The 17,235-nt window shown below is 44.1% G+C and overlaps 1 protein-coding gene and 1 long non-coding RNA gene across 6 annotated transcripts in view; one reads left to right on the top strand and one right to left on the bottom strand.

Moving 5' to 3' along the window:
• The window catches only part of LOC137337041 (uncharacterized), a 70,053-nt gene extending 59,411 nt beyond the window's left edge, over nucleotides 1-10,642 (bottom strand). The window contains exon 1 of the long non-coding RNA XR_010966600.1: nucleotides 10,530-10,642. This is a non-coding gene — a long non-coding RNA (uncharacterized lncRNA). The remainder of the gene's footprint in view (nucleotides 1-10,529) is intronic.
• Nucleotides 10,309-17,235, top strand: part of atxn1a (ataxin 1a) — a 319,165-nt gene continuing 312,238 nt past the window's right edge. For all 5 annotated transcript variants that reach the window (XM_068001701.1, XM_068001703.1, XM_068001696.1 and 2 more), the window contains exon 1: nucleotides 10,309-10,507. The gene's annotated coding sequence lies outside the window, so the exon portion shown is untranslated. The remainder of the gene's footprint in view (nucleotides 10,508-17,235) is intronic.

The following is a 17,235-nucleotide window of genomic DNA, read 5'->3' as shown; positions in this document are numbered from 1 at the left end:
GTAAATGTCTTACGAAGATACCTACTGAATGAGCATTGGACCTTTTGAGGCACTGTGCATGGAGGAATAGGGTTCTGCCATAAGTCGCTGGTGAGAGGGAGAATCACATCAAGCCACTCCAACAAGCAGTTACAGGTTAGCATTAGCACAAGAATGGGAACAGGTCATCTCTTGTTGGGTTAAGTTACGTTAAATGGATAGTTCTAGAAGAGGGGACAGAGGAGAGTAAATAAAATATGGAAGTGTCTCATTACGACAAAAGATTGAGCCTTAAATAACATTGTCCTCTCCATCAAGATATTCGCAGCAAAAATTCTAGTCTTCATTTTCTGAAAACATAAACATGTACTCCAGATCAGTGTTAATTTAACCTCTTAGGCACTGGTGATGGCACTTGTGGGAGTGTTTGTTCAGCAGAGTGAGGGTTTTTAACAAATACCTACCAACAAGCTTCTATGCTGTAGGCTAGGAAAACAAGTGTCGGAAGGTGATAAGCAATTAATTTAAATAAATTACCCAGAATACACAAATTCACAGCGCAGGATGGAGCTTGTCAGCCGTTGCAATGTGAGACAATTATAACCTGATGCCAAATCGATGCAGTAGTTTGTAGGGTTCCATTTGAGCCACGTGTGCAGGCAAGTTGTTGGAAATCTACCACATCCAAGAACTATTTTGCACATATAAAAATGTTTCAGTTAACCCCTTGCAGTGCAGTAGTTGTGTGATTATGCAAATCATTTTGCTACACTATGACTGAAATCTGTGGTATCATGTATTCATCCAGTTTCCAAATAGCCATTCAGCTTTGAGCTTAAGGACTCTAATTCAGCTCTAGATCAGTGACCACTTCTCAGAGACTTCAATCGTGAAATAGACTGTGCCAGGAGCCTACAGGTGTCAGTCAGGTTAAGAACAGAAATGGTTAAGAACAGATACAAATCCTGTCAGAATAGGAAAGTGCCAATAGCATTCAATTATCCAGCATAAACTCATTTGCATAATTATTCACCGTTTCAAGTGCAGAATTGAATAGTTCCAGGGAGCACACAAGTGATGGGAGTAGAAATTGCATGTAAATTACATTTAAAGGGATGAGGCCAATTTGAGGGGAGAGAGTTGGAAATCATTTGTAGAGGTTCAAAAGGCACCTCAACCATTAGCAACCATTACTAGGGGTGAAGGGTCAGTGGACCATTGCAGGCAGAATTGAAGGGAATGGGAACCCTAGGTGTGAGTATGTGTCTGCAGACAGATAATGGGGCAGTCTGCCGTCTGATGACAGCTGATATCAAGGTGATACTGAATGAGGTGGTTGAGAAGACAGTGGTCGTCTGTGCCACTCTGTAGTACTATCCCCATAGGTCAACATTGCCTATGAGGGGAAGTAGCCAAATTTCAGGCCACAGCCAACCATTACTGCCACTGCATTTGTCAGCCTTGTGCTGCATGCTAGCTGCAGGTGTCTTTGCAGTAGAAGACACAGCTCTCTGTCTGCCTATCTACAGACCCAAACATTGAGAAGATAGTTCCCCGCAGTCATTGTCAAGTAGATGTGGCAGGGCCTGCAGAAATAGCATCTTGGTGGCTGTGGCCAATTGGGCTTTGTTGGCACCTGGTCATCCTGGCATACTTCCCTTCATTCGGTTCCACTGAAAGCAACAGTTACTGTGATTGGGATACTTCTGAGGAAGCATCCAACATTCTGGTTAGTCAGGCATTCACAAATCTTGGCGATACTATCGAGGATCTGCTGTCCCAGCTTCCTTTGGGAAGAGGAGCCTCCACCGGCACTACGCCTGCCAAAGTGAAGTAATTTTATCTCTCTCTCAATCATCTCCTGGTGGCAGTGCATTGAGCACTTCTTGGTCAGCCAGACTTGCATGGCATATGTCCCTAGGCCCTGTGAGACATTCCTATTGCTGTAACCGTGAACCTCCAGTTGCCTATTGGTGTTGCCCCTACTCAATAACAGACTGCCAAAACTTAATCCAATTGAACGTTGGGACAATGGAAGCTATCTTATTCAAAATGTCCGTACCCTTGCCATCAACTCCATCCCCATCCCAGAATGCTCACCTTGTTCTGAACCAGTTGGTATGCAACCTTGATGTCCCATTTGAGCAAAAGCTGAGCTTCAAATCCTATATCCTATCTACCACCAAGGCCACTTAATTTCACTTCTGCAACATTGCCTGCACCTGCCCTTACCTCACCCCACTGTTCCCATTACAACACCCCCCTTATGGCTTTGCACCTTCTTACCTCTGCAACCTCCTACAGCCTTTCGACCTCTAAATTCTGGCCTCCTGTGCATCCCACCCTCTCTTTGGTCCACTATCATTGGACAGGGCCTTTCATCTTGGCCCAACTCTCTGGAATTCCCTCCCTACACCCCTCCACCTCATTGCTTCTCTCTCAACCTTTGAAAGTCTTCTTTGTGCCGAACTTTTCAACCATGCTTTTGGTCATCCAAACTCTTCTATTAGTTCTCAGTAGCTATTTCTCCTCGGTGAAGCATCCCGGGACGTTTTGCTGCATTAAGGACGCTGTATAAATGTCGTCTGTGGTGCAGATAACTAGTCGTTCATCCTTTATGCTGCCACAAGTATGCAGCTACCCCTGTTCAACACAGTCCATGTGTTGTAACATCCTCTGTTGTAAACAAGGATGAGAATTTAGAATTCAATGTGTTGGGGATCAGGAAGCCAGTGGGTGTCAGCAAGGATAGGGTTGATGGACAAGTGGGACTTAGTGCAGGACAGGATGCAGGCGACAGAGTTTCAGAGATTTAGAATTTGTCTAGGATGGAGCTTGGAAGGCCAGAAAAAATCTTTTCCTTACAAATTGCCTTATGTGCTGCTCAAGTATTGTAGAAGGCTTCTCCTGGGATGGTCCACCATCTGTTTCGTTCCTTGCCTTGTTAATCAGTGCACCTTTGGACTTTAAACATAAGAGCAGTATAACCTAATAAAATAAGTCAATGTGCCATCTGACTTTTATATCTTTTATAAGTTAGAATTAAGAGCAATCCCATATAGGTACTTCACCTCCATATTAAGGAAGGGTAATATTCTTGCCTTATCTTGGTGCTCTTTTTCAAGTTGTGGAACTTCTTCCAAACCTCCTCCCCAGGTCTTCATAATGGTCAACTCCCAGTTGACCCATTTGGCAACATCTGTCACATTCCTTCAGGCCAGTGCAAGTATGTGAGCCATCCTCCCTCATTGTATTGTCTAAGACTTTGCATATCACAGAAAAATGTGCATTACTGTCAATAGGGGATAAAAAGTGCATACATTTACATGGTGGCAACGATAATGCAATTTTGAGGGCATTCCAATTAAATAAAATCCATTCCACAGTCACAGACTTATAAAGAATTTTGTCTTTCCTCAGCAATGTATTTTAAGTGAGATTAGGTGTTTTCTCAAAGCAAAACATACTTTGGAATATTATTTTATATTGCTAACCACTATATGAAATATGAATGGAAGCTTTCTGATATTTTGTAGGTCTGTAATTTTTTTAAAAAAAAATGTTACAGAGCTATCTAGCACCAGTTAATGTTAGTATATGATTTGTTTCAAATATGTGTTTAAAGTGCAGTTGGCAGGGAAATTCAATGAAAAGTTGATTTATTGCAGGGAATTGTGGGAGTCTGTGAATTCATTTTGGCAGCAGGCCACAGGGAGAGCCCTTATCTCAGATACAAAATACAGCAAAGTTATGACTATACCTGAGTGCTACTGCATTAAAATCAGCTTGTGAGGTAGTCTTTGCTGCATTTTGAGAACACAGATTACAAAACAGGATCACAAAAACTAGTTACTCTTCTGCGTGTAAATAGGTTGTTGGCGCTGATCCATGCAGACCAGGGACTTCTGGTACTGCGCAGTTGTGTTTCTGCACAGGTCAAGGCAAGCTACTGCTTAACCCTTAAAGTGCTGCATTTTCCCTTGTACAATTCTACAATGCATAATGACTATAAATCATATTTTGTAGGATCTGGTAATGTTAAGGGAATGAAAGTGTATGTGTATATATATATTATGTGTATGTATATACAAGTGAAAATATATGCAAATTTAAATATGTATAAATATATGTTTATATGCAAACTGTGCATATATAGGTGTGCATATTTATATGTGTCTGTGTATGTTTGTATATAAAAATATAGGTACATGTATGTATGGATATATGTGTATAAAATTCTAAATATACATGTGTACATATAAGTATATATATATATCAATTTACAATGATAAATGTTGACACAAAAGTGACCAAAAATCGTTGCAACTGACAGTAAGGTTTGTGAACAAAAATTGTGTACCTCATACAAGGATATATACATAGTATTACTATTAATAAAGAAAAGTCCTTTCTATGTTTTTTTATGTATATATAAACATAGAAAGGATTTTCCCTTATTAACATTTTGATATTTTTGTGATCACACACAAAGTGATAATGGAGGCAGAAGAGGATAGCAAAATAAGAAAGTATTTTTCTTCTGTAGTAAAATAGCTCAAAATTGTTGCAATATAAATGAGTTAATGCAAACTGCTTGTTAGAAATTTGGGCCTGCTGTGGATACCTTCTCGGGTTCAGTGGCATCACTCGCTCCAGTAAGTGGATCCCATGACCCTCATGTGCCATAGTAGTTCACACTGCCCAATATATACATATATGATAGTATAACTTAGGGTTGTAACAATGGTACCCCCTTGTGATTGGAAATGGACATTCATGTCTTTCACATGTGCCCCTAAATGCCTCTCCAATCTTTGTGGACAAAGAAAACCCATGGTAAGATGAGGCCAGATATGAATCATTAAGCTGCTTTATTCCACAGGGCAACAGTTATGATTGCACTCACTTAATTCAACCAGTATGACATGCCTTTGTGTAACAATAGAAAAATAAGGAATATGCTACACTTCCCACATAAGTGGGTTGCTTGACTTAAACAAAACAACTCCTAACTGTTGTTTCCTAACCGCATTCCCCTGCTGAGCCTAGTGAAATCTTGCCTTCACATCTTTCTGTTTAAAGACGTGACTGACCGTGTGCATTTCTTTTAATCTCCCTCTGTTTGCAACCCTGGGGAAGGCCTATCCCAGCAACGCCTGCTAAATACCTTGGACCATGGACCTCCCAACACAATGGGTGTGAGATGATTATTGATTACCAAAACAAGCTAACCTTAAAATTTAACTTTTTGGGGGTCAAAAAATCTCAAAACATGACATTGCTGACAATCATTTTGTGGATATGCATTAGAATAATTATATTATATCACTGCCTACAGTTTAGGATTATTATTATTTTGTCTGAATATTGAGCTGTGAGTAAACACCTTTTTACAATCTCTGTCCAATCTGCGGCCCACGACTACATACAACCTAGAGCCCTAGCAATTCAACCTCGAAATCTAGGCAATTCTTTTCTATTTATCCATTTATTTGTTGATTTGTCCAATTTAAATTTGGTGGGCCTGCTGGTTTGGAAAGGGCCATTTTTAGTGATGTTGCCTCATTGGTGGATAAATCCTAAATCATAACAGCAAGATCTGTTATTATCAACAACTTGGGATGTACTCAAATTACTGGGAACAGGGATTTAGATTTTACAGGGGTAATTTTCCACTTTTGTGGGCCAGACACAGAGCATTGCATGCTGGGAGGACATATTGGAATAGTGGTACAGAGGATGGCCTACCTATTACACAGCCTGCCCAATTTTCTGCTCATTAATATCATGGATTTTCTATGTAACCAGTATTATTCTCCATACCCAATATTCTGAGATGCACTCCTGGCATGCAAAGCTCAGTGTCAGCAGCACCAAAGCAGAATGTATCCTTATATGTGGCCCCCAAGGCTTATAGTTCGCACCTAAGTGGCCCATGAAGACAGAAATATTTTTCCATGTGAGGGAGATGAAAGCTCATAAATTGCAGTAGTGCAATAAAGCATGGATACCAAATTTCCATTTAGACTCAACTAGCTCCAACGGCTGTAGTGTGGTTTCACTCTTACTGAATTTCTGATTAGATGCTGAGAGGATGTTACCCCTCATGGGGGAATCTAAAACTAGGGGGCATAGTCTCAGAATAAGGGATCACCCGTTTAAGACAAGAATGAGGAGGAATTTCTTCTCCCAGAGGGTCATGAATCTTTGGAATTCTTTACCCAAAAAGCTGTGGAGGCTGAGTCATTGAATACATTCAAGGCTGAGTTAGACAAATTTTTGACCAGCAAGGGAGTCAAAGGATATGGGGAAAGGGTGGGAAGTGGAATTGAGGTAAAAATCAGATCAACCATGATCTCACTAAATGGCGGAGCAGGCTCGAGGGGCCGAATGGCCTACTCCTGCTCCTATCTCTTAAGGTCCTATGGTCTAATGATGTAGTTTAAATAGTGCAGTAATATTGAAAGGAAATCTGTAATAGTTCTGCACTATAATTTGGAAGAGCTACTTCATTCGCCTCATTGAATGCAACATTACACCCAGTTCCACGCTCACCTCTCCCGGCAATTTCCGTTTGAATCTCTTCAGTCTGGTTTCTGCCTTGCCCCAGCACTGAGCTTGTCCTGCTCAAAATCACCACATTCTCTGTGGGGTACTATCCATTTTTGTCCTCCCCAACCTGTCTGCAACATTTGAATCAGTCAGTCGATCTATTACCTCTCCTTTCTGGTTCAGTTCTGTGTGACTGCCTCAGCTTGGTTCCACACATACTACTCCCACCATAGCGAGTACATCTCTAACAATGGCTTTTCCTTCCGCCTCTGCAATGGCCACCTGCCATCCTTGCCACCCCCTTTATCCTCATTTATATATTGCCTTTTAATGACATTATCCTTAAGCGTGGAGTCAGCTTCCACATGTACGCTGAAGAAATCCAACTCTATCTCTCTGCCACCACCCGTGACTCCATGACCACCTCTTTGTTGTCAGATTGTTTGTCTGATGTAAGACATGGACGAGTCAGAACTTTCTTTAACGTAAAATCGATTCCTGCCAGACTTACTACATCCTTGTCTCTGCCTCCATCCCCTTCTCAGCTCCGTGTTCAGTCTGAATGCGGCGGTGTGGAACCTCTGTTTGACCCTGAGCTGTGCTTCAAACGCCATGTGCTATCCATGACCAAGAATGCTTATTTCCACGTCTGCAAAATTACCTGTTTCTGCCCCTCCCTCCCCCTCCACCACTTCCCCGCCACTGAAGTCCTTATCCATATTTATTACTTCCAGGCTAAACTTCTACAATACCCTCCTTGCTGACCTTCCAAGTTCCACCTTATGCAAACTCTAACTTGTCCAATCCTCCACAGTCAAAACCCTGTCCCACACTAAGTCCTTCTCCCTTATTACTCCTACCCTTGCCAATTTCCACTGGCTCCCCATTCCCCCAATGCATTGAATTCAAAATCTTCATCCTCATTTACTGTCCCTCCATGATCTCATCCCCACCCTACCTCTGCAACCTCCTCTAGCCTTATGTCTCAGCCCATGTCCTTTGTTCTTCAAATTCTGGCCTCCTGTGCACCCCTGTCTTCCTCCATTTCATCTTTAGGAGCAGAGCCTTCTGATATTTACTCCCTAAGCCCTTCCACATTGATAAATTTTAAAAGCCTCCTCAAAACCTATCTTTTTGACCATGCTTTTGTTTACCTCCGCTAACTCTCCTACAACTGCCTCTCCACCGTGAAGCAACTTAAGAGATCTAAGGGCCAATTTTAACCCTGCCTGCTTGGCAGAAACTGGGCAGGTGAGAAGTTAAAATCACCCTTGGATCTCACCTGCTGACATCCGATCCGGCAGGCTTCGTTTTTAACCTGCTCTTCTGAGCAGGCAAGAGGGGCTCCTGCCAGAAACCAGTGGAGTTCTGCTTTAAATATGCAGATCAGGCTCTGATGATGTCATCAGGGCTCAACTGCTAATTTAACTGCGGGGAAACGGTTGTGACTCTCCTGCCAGGTCCAACTTGAGTGAAGGTGAATCGGTGCCAGAAGAGGCCCAAAAAGGTGGGCCTTTTAACTTTTTTTGACTGTCCTTCTGGGCTCAGGAGGAGCAGGAGAACTCCACTGGGCCCCATAAGGTACATTTAAGCCTCCCCGGCCCCAGGATCCCCCCTTCCTTCCCCCCCCCACGATCGATTTACCTGAGAGTCAGGGACCATTCCTTCCGTCCTTGGTGGCAGCCTCCGGCCGCCCGACATTGCCCCCCCTCCCCCTCCTCCGACCCACCAGCCAGTTGCCGCCTCCTGCTGATTTTGGGTGGGAAACTGGTCGGGGGCATGCAGTTGAGGCTTAGGAGTTAAAATCTTCTGGGCCTCACGCTGCCGAGGTCAGGACAGTTTGCCCCCACCTCGGCCCCCGCCTGCCCAATTCCTGCTCCGAGTTAAAATTGGGTCTTTAATATATTAAAGATGTTCTATAAATACTGGTAGCTAACACTGTGAGAGCTAACTTAAAACTAAGCCCTATATGCTCCCATTGTGGAGAGTTGTAGAGTCACAGTAAGCCATGACTAAGCTAATTCCTTGCTCTGTATATTATTTCAGAAATCAGCTGGCATTTAAGAATGACGTCAGAAATGGACAGTACAGCTAGTAACCTTGTGGGTCTCAGTGCATTAGATGGTTGAAGTCGTGCTTTTAATGCTGTAGCAAATGATTGCAGGGAACTATTACTCTCAAGTCCATTTCAATGTTCCCCAATTCATTAAGAATATTACGTAGCACCCTGTGTATAAAAATATTCTTTAAAAGGATGGCAACACCCCTAATTGCACAATGGATAGGCATCTTTTTCATATGTCATCTAGTTTTGCAGCTGCTGTGGTCCCGGACTATGCTTTAGGGCCCTTTGAAGCCAGTGGCCTTTGGGAGCCCTGAGTATATTTGTATTTCCCCAAAATACAAAAAAAACAAATGATTAAATTGAAAATTAAGAAAGCATAACTGGAAGACTGAACATAAGACAATCCCAGCAACTGTAGCCTGCAGAACTGCATTGACACGTTGTAATTTCTAGAAAACGATGAGCTTTAATTTCATCCATTTAAAAAAAAAGTGTAGGAAGAGGACCCACTTACACTTCCTCCTGGCAAACAACAGTAATACTGAGGCCAGCACTAAGTGCTGTAAAGGACAAACCACACTGCAGCAGCCCCAGTGTGTGAAGTTTGTACTGCATTGAAACATTACATCATCACTGACCAATCAGGAGTAAATATGTGTCAGAGCAAGGTTCCAGCTGGAGGTTTCTAGCTGTTTATGTTGCTCTCAGGAAAGAGGTAGCACGGCCCTTCTGCTTAAAGAGATATTTCAGCAGCTTGTTTCTGTTTAAAGGAACGTTCCAGAGCTCCCTTCTGTAAGAAGTGATGCTGCAGTAGCCCCCTTCTGTCTAAAGGAATATTCCAGCAGCTGTTTTCAGTAGAGTCAGAGCATATTTAGAAACCCAGATCACATAGGTGGGAGAAGGGGGAATCTCAGATGCTGATATTGAAGGGGGGGGGAGGGAATCTCCAAGTCTTGGGTAGGGAGGGAGATCTCAGAGATATTGAAAGGGGGTCATCTCTGAAGCATGAGTGGGATAGTGTTGGAAATGGCATATGGGTGTTGGGTGGGAGTAGAGAGAGAATAGAGTCCGGAATGCACAGGAAGACATTACACTGTAAAATTAGTTGTTTGGACTTTGTAACCTGAGTATTTTCTCCACTCCCGAAGGGTGACAAGTGGTTAAGACCTGGAAAAACTATTTATAAAGTCAAACTTACGTAATATGGTCCATGCAAATGTTTATATTAAACATGCGATTGTTATGCATTATTTGTATTCATTATAACGATTTACTGATTCAATTTCTTCGAGTTCAACACATTCTTGCAACGGATGGGTTAAATTAGTTGGCAGTTTACAATCTACACTATTGTTACAAACACATTCTACTGTACTACCCCGGGCAAGTTACTTAACTAGCTTTTAAAAGTCTCCTCGGTTGTACCGTACACGTGACTTTTACAAGTTTAGCTTTGATTTCAAAATCTATCACAATCCAACTGTGGCGTGTAGAGTGATATACTATCTCCGCACATAACACTCCCCAATGTGTTGAGCCGTGCTCTGTTGCAAAAGCATTCATTTACATGTTTTCCTTCTCTTCTCGCCCTGGTTTCTCTCTCTCTCTCTCTCCAGCAATGTGCTCGCATTAATCTCTGGGTCTGTTGGCAGTCCGCCAGTATGTGTTGTCTTGCATCCTTTGCATATAGTAGAATCCTTAAGCTATTGCAGACGCAGCCAACTGCTCCATATTTGGCTTATGTTACACACACACGCACTTACAGAGAGTGAGAGCGAGCGCTAGAGGGGAGAAGCAGAGAGCAGGAGCGGTGTGTCTGTAAGACAGACATTACTACAGATGCCACAAGCTCGGCTTCCTTCACCGAGGAGCGGCACCTTCTAAAGCACCACCGCCTTCCTTTACAGTGCTGTAAGTCTTTTTAAATCTCTACCTGAAGTTCTTCTCCCACTGCATTGGGTCTTTGCTGTCATTTCCTTGCTCTGTGTGTAGGAAGGTTGTTGTGAAATGGCTGGGCTCCCTCCTGTAGTACAAACACTGCCTTTCCCAGAGTATCTGATTGAGAAAACTGGCCGTGTGTGTGCGTGTGTGTGTAATTTTTCTTGTGTGAATACGAAGTACGCACTGAGTGTGTGTCGAAAGCTGTGATGTTTTCGTCCCTTGTTTGTTTGTTTGAAGTGGGGAGAGGGTTAGGAATTGGAGGGGGGGGAGATGATACTGTCTGCGATGGGGGGGGGGGGGGGTTATGTTACTGTCTGCGATGGGGGGGTGGTGAAGTCTGCGATGGGGGAGTGATGCTGTTTGCGATGGGGGGGTGATGCTGTTTGCGATGGGGGGGTGATGCTGTTTGCGATGGGGGGTGATGCTGTCTTACATGGTGGGGTGGGGGGGGTGATGCTGTCTGCGATGGGGGGGTGATGTTTGCAATGGTGGGGGGGGGGGTGATGCTGTCTGCGATGGGGGGGTGATGTTTGCAATGGTGGGGGGGGTGATGCTGTCTGCGATGGGGGGGGGTGATGTTTGCAATGGTGTGGGGGGGTGATGTTTGCAATGGGGGGTGATGCTGTCTGCGATGGGGGGGGGTGATGTTTGCAATGGTGGGGGGGGGTGATGTTTGCAATGGGGGGTGATGCTGTCTGCGATGGGGGGTGATGCTGTCTTACATGGTGGGGTGGGGGGTGATGTTTGCAATGGGGGGGGGTGATGCTGTCTGCGATGGGGGGGGGGGGTGATGAAGTCTCCGATGGGTGGGGGGGGGGGGTGATGCTGTCTTACATGGTGGGGTGGGGGGGGGTGCAATAAGGGGGATGCCGCCCTCGCCTGTCCGCTCGGCAGACCTCGGGGAGCGGGAGCCCGGCAGCGAGCTGACAGCTTGTTTAATCGGGTCATCCAGGAGACGGGCCCGAGCCAGTTGCGTAATCGGGAAAGATGGGGCTGGTCTGCAGAAGACGATATATTTTGATCTTGTTTACAAGGCTGGCGATACATTGTAGTAGGCGAGCTCTGCGGTCAGACGGTCTGAAGCAGACGGTGAGACCGGGCAAGTCTCCTGATTGTTACTATCTGGGCATGACTCATCTGCACAATCTATAACCCCACCGTCTGCCTTTTACTACAGTATTAGTGCAGGGTGTTGGCTTCTAACGTGTTATTCTTAAAGTGGGTCCTTCTTGATGGCCAAATAAGTATATAAAACTGCTGGACGTGATAAATCTCAGCACATTTTTTTCCAAAGGCGGACTGCCCCCGGGGTTTAATCAACAAGCCTCCTTATTCACGAACAAGTTCAAGATTTTGTATTCAAAATGACCACATTTTGTGTCAAAATAGAGAGGACTCTGGAAGAAACAACAAAGGCTGGCGGCGTCAGCTTTGCCCGCTCACCCTATGTGTCTGGCAGCTTGACCGCTGTTGCTTGAATTAATAAATTAAAGGGACAACGTCGCCTCAAGGCAGCAGTGCAGTAAATAAATAAATAACAATAATACAATTTTAAAAATGTGGAGATTGTTTTCTAGTGAGTCAGTCACTTCTCTTTCTGAGGCTGAGCTGCTGGGTAAAAAGATCATGAATGAGAGTGGGAATACTATCATTATTTCCAAGCCATTGCATCAGTGCTGACAATGAGCAGTGTTTTTTTTTATTAATATATTAAATTCTCTACATGTTAACACGTTCACTGCAGGTCTCAGAAATGACTTCCATGTGTATAAGTTCTTGTTGGGTGCACTGCACGTAGATCCATGTTGGTGTAGGGTTTCACTGCACTACCCTTAGACCTGATCAGTCATGTAATTAGATCAGGTTGTCCTGGTAACAGACGTTATTTATCTGCTCATTGAGGTGCGTGTGTTTATCTTGTGAAAGAGCTGGTGTCCTTCAGCCCATGTCATACCGCAAGTACTGGCACTGGTCAAATATTTTCAACTATGATTTTCACTGGGTTGAATCCAGTTTGTGTTTTCAGTGGAAAATAGATGTATTTCCTCTAACTATTTCAATGTGTGCGGCCTTGTTACCGACCTGGATGGTTTCTAGCATCCTTTGTAATGACTGTTTATCTATATATACGATGCCAGCGGACCTCCTGTCGCCTTGCTCTTGGCTTATCTGGGGTTTGTGATGTTGAGCTGCTAACGTGACCGACCCCTTCAACGCCCACTGCTCAAAGGACCCTCTGTGGGGTAAATCTGGGTTATTGTAGCTGCTTAGAAACTGTTGAGGTCAATCAAAGGACAATTGTAACTGTAAAGTTTCAGGCTCCGGGCTGGTGACTGGCTTTCTTTCCCTTGTTAAAAAAAATATTATTTTGCATCCAGTAGTATGGTGCGATGTAATGTCTGCAGTGTGATGAGTGCTGGATGCAAGATTTTTAAAATATTTTATATATAGAATAGTTGTGTATGGTGGGATAAGGCGATCCGGTATCTACATATTTACATTATGGGGGGAATTTCAACCCCCAAGAACGGGTGGGTTGGAGTCGGGTGGGAGGTGAAAATACTAGTTTTTGCAATCGATTCCGCAACCTGGCTCCAATGTGCCCACTTGCGGGTTTAATGTGGGTGTGTTTGGATGCGTGCACGCAGCCAAATCGTGGAGGTCGCGTCACCAATTAGTTTGGCCGGACGTGTATTTAGTCAGTTACTTAACGCCCCTAAGAGACGTAGGTAGTGTTTTTTCAATTGAATGTGACTAGGCTTTAAATTCAATGCCTCCAGGACGGCTTTCCCGGGGCTCGTGAATCTCGCCAGGTAAAAGGAGGCGAGAAGGACCGATCAGGTAGGTGTCTTTACTGCACTGCTTGTGGGCCAGGAGGAGCAGATGTGTTTCCTCCAGGCCCAACCAGCTTACCTACTGCAATTAGACCCTTGTGATCGGCAGCCCCCCCCCCATGTCCGAGACCTCCCCGATGTCCGATAACCCCCCTCCCCCCGTGATGTGTCCTACCCTTCCTCTGATGTCTCCGACCCTTCAACCGACATCCACAGCCTCCGATATCTCTGACCTTCCTCTGATCTCTCCAGTCCCGATGTCTCCAGCCTTCCTGATGTCTGACCCTCCCCCACACGATGACCAACCCCTGTCCCCCCATGATGTCCGGCCCCAACGCCCCCAATGACCGACCCCCCTCCGCAATGTCAGACTTGCCTGGCATCTGCTCCTCGACTGCTTTCCCGCCCAGCAGGCAGCCAACCTGTCAATCTGGCTGAGTATCGCGCGGGTAACCCGGAATTAAAATTAGGTTGCGATCGCACATTCCAACCCGCCAATTTTACTTCCGGGTTTCCCGTGCCAAAATCTACCCCGCTCTCTTCCCAGCTGCAGGTAAAAATCATGCCCTATGTGTCTGTGGAGTATAAGATGACCTAGTATCTATTAATTGCTGAGACACACATAAGGAGATCTAGTATCTATTCAGTGCTGGAGACACACATAAGGGGATCTAGTATCTATTAAGTTCTGGAAAAACATATAAAGGGATCTAGTATCTATTAAGTGGTAGGAGCACATATAAAGGGATCAGGTATCCACTTTTTTAATATTCTGTTTTCTTAACATAGTATGTGTTTTTATACAGGATAGTTTCCATGTTAAGTTTGCGCAGGGGTATAAGAACATAAGAACATAAGAAATAGGAGCAGGAGTAGGCCAATCGGCCCCTCGAGCCTGCTCCGCCATTCAATAAGATCATGGCTGATCTGATCTGTATTTAAGTGAATCTAATAGCTACATTATCGCTTGAATATTTTGAGTACGTTCTGGCTGTAAGGAGCCTTGCCCACTTCTAATGCATTTTGGAAAGTGCCTGCAATTTGGCATCCATTGAAATCAATGGATCTTTTGATATGAACTTGCAGTGGGCGTGATTTGTTGTCGCTGGCACATACTCGCAAGATTAACCCCTATGTGTATGAGGGGGATTATAAAAGATCAAGTAACTGTATTAAGAGGTATAGGCCCTGATGTTCCTCTTTTATTTGCCTAGGGAACACTCAGTTCTCGGGCACAAAGAAGAGGAAAAGGGATCAGAAACTTGAGACACTGGGTATCTGTCCTCTTTACGTTGCCCAGGCATTCCTGGAGGGGGAGTGGGAAGCACAAGCAAAGGACAGCAATGCTAATGAGGGGGCTGGAGGTATGCTGGCCAATGCCCATATGCAGGGGCACAAGAAGAAGTTGGTGGTAGGCCTTGTTCCTTCCCCGCCCTCCCCCCAACTCCTCCACATCGGTCAGCAGCCAAAAGCCGCTGAAGATGTTGGCCATTAATGTTAATTTGAACAAAAAAGTTTGTGTGGTTAAACTGGTGAGAAAGATTGGTAGAAAACGGCATTGGACTTTTATTACCACTACTCTTGCTCTGAGCTTTGCTCAGGGCCTGAAATTAGTATTAGTAACTTTGTGAAGACAAAAAAAAAACATTGGTTGAAAAGGACTATGAAAGCTCCATTAAAGGCCTATCCTAAGAAAACAAAGTAAATGAAGAGTGAGTGCTGAGCTTCCATTCAGAACAGGTATTAGCAATACAAAGGAAATTCTATGTTAAAAAAAAATCTGAACATGGACATGATGTTTCATTTGTATTGCCATGGAAATGTGGCTTGCTTAGGCTGTGATGCAGCTCAGACAGAATGGTGCCAAAACTAACAGAAACCAATACACACATTATAGGTCTGATTGGTTTTGAACCTTTCTCTCCAATGTTCTTTAAAGCGCCTTCTATCCAACTACACACTCACCCCTCTTCTGCGGCTTTTCCACACCCGGGTGGGCCTGGAGAAGGAGCACGCGGTGGCCGGTGGACACTGCAGAGACTGGAGTGTGTAGTGGACGCGGGTGGCAACATTATTATTTAATTTGATAAGTTTCCTTTTTTTTTATGATTTGCATTTCTATTAGTTGTGCCCCTCTAAAAAGGGGGAACCCTTGTTAGGTTTTTTGGTTTGATGACACTGGGGTAACCCAATGTCTCCTTATGGGTTTTTAAGAAAAGGCACACTCACCTCTCTCACCTTTCCCTGTCCAAGGCTCTCCAGTTTGGTTTGCATCCCTTTCCCAAGCCTGAGACCAACCTTTCAAAAGTTACCAATAGCGTATGGTGTAACTATAACTATGGCTCATTGCTTTCTTCAGTCTCGCCTCCACCTGCTATATTGTTGGCCATTCCATTCTCTCCCATTGTCTCTCTTCTGTCCAACCACTGGGCCCTGGCCATTTGGAACTCCCTCAAAATCTCTTTGCCTTTCCACCTCCCTCCCAGTCTTCAAAAATCCTTCTGTTTGATTGTGTTTTCCTCTTTATTCCCCCCCCTCCCAACTCGGTGTTCACCTCCCTTTCCTGTCTTGTCAGATGTTGTGAGACATTTTCTTATGCAAGGAGTGCTGTAGAAATGGCGGGTGATGTCACAATTTCTCACTACTGCAGTTGCCAATGTTGAAACTAAGGGCAAGGATTCGGAAGTGTCAGCACAGCACTGATTGAAGTGAACGCTGCAGAACGGTGCCGCAACTACTGCCTGCTATCTCATAATGCAGTGGGAGCAGAAGGAGAAAGTGGTCCAGGACAGCAGAGGGCATAGGAGATGCTACTCACCATACAAATTGTGCATGCTTGCAGAGGACTCTCTGTTCTGTTGGCTTTGAGACAACTGATGGTTTCTTTAAAGAATGACAGATTTCAAGGTATTTTAAAATAAACACTATTTTATTGCCTTTGGGTGCATGTGCTGTTTATGTGCATGTGCTCCAATTGCACTTTGTTTTTTCAGGTGCATTTACATTTTTGAGGCGTGAAGTTCTTTATTTCCCTTCCCTGGATGCTCTAATGCGAAGTGTTCCTTAGCTGAGGGAGATGCAGTGGTGAGGGCTGATCAGACAACTAACAAGTTTCATGGGATGTAGAAGTCCCACTACAGTCTACTGATAATTCAAAATTATTTTTGCATTAAAAAATTGAATCATTCAATTATTTGAACCAAACACCGTAAATAACCAACAAAGTGGGAATTTAGTGCTTAAAAAAATGTTGAATTATCAGATAATTTGAATAAAGCAACTTTGAATTAAGAAGAATAGATTGTACTTGTATCTGCAACTTCCTCTAATGTACCTGCATCGATGCCACAGTTGCCTTTGCTCGAATCATTGTGAGCCAAGTGCTTTTGGATGTCGCACCTGAAGGCACTTCTACAGGGCTATGTGATGGTACAGGACTGGTGTCAAATGGCCGCCTACGCTCTCCATGCATATCACTACTGAAAAGCACAGCCTCATGATGGCCCTGATTCTCTGAGCGTTGAACAATGGGCGGCCATGAGCTCTTTGGATCTCATTCCGATAGACATCGGTGTGCTCTCCAAGCAAGTAACCTGCTTGGGATAACCTATTCATACCAACTTCCACGTATGTGTCTTTGGAGCGTACGGAGGAAATAAAAGACTTGCAGTTATATAGCACTTTATCACATCTCTCAGAAGCACTTCATGCAGTGAACTATTTTGAAATGAAGTGATTATTGTTATGTAGACAAATGTGGCAGCCATTTTGTGCACAGTAAAATAACAATGAAATGGATGAACAGTTAGTCTGTTTTTTAAAGTGTTGGCTACCCTTATCTTTTTAATCCAGATTCTCTGGCCT

The sequence above is a fragment of the Heptranchias perlo genome, chromosome 2 (genome assembly GCF_035084215.1).
Source record: "Heptranchias perlo isolate sHepPer1 chromosome 2, sHepPer1.hap1, whole genome shotgun sequence".
Taxonomy (NCBI): Eukaryota; Metazoa; Chordata; class Chondrichthyes; order Hexanchiformes; family Hexanchidae; genus Heptranchias; species Heptranchias perlo.
Note: the sequence above shows the minus strand (reverse complement) of the source record. Positions and strands in the feature narration are given on the sequence as shown.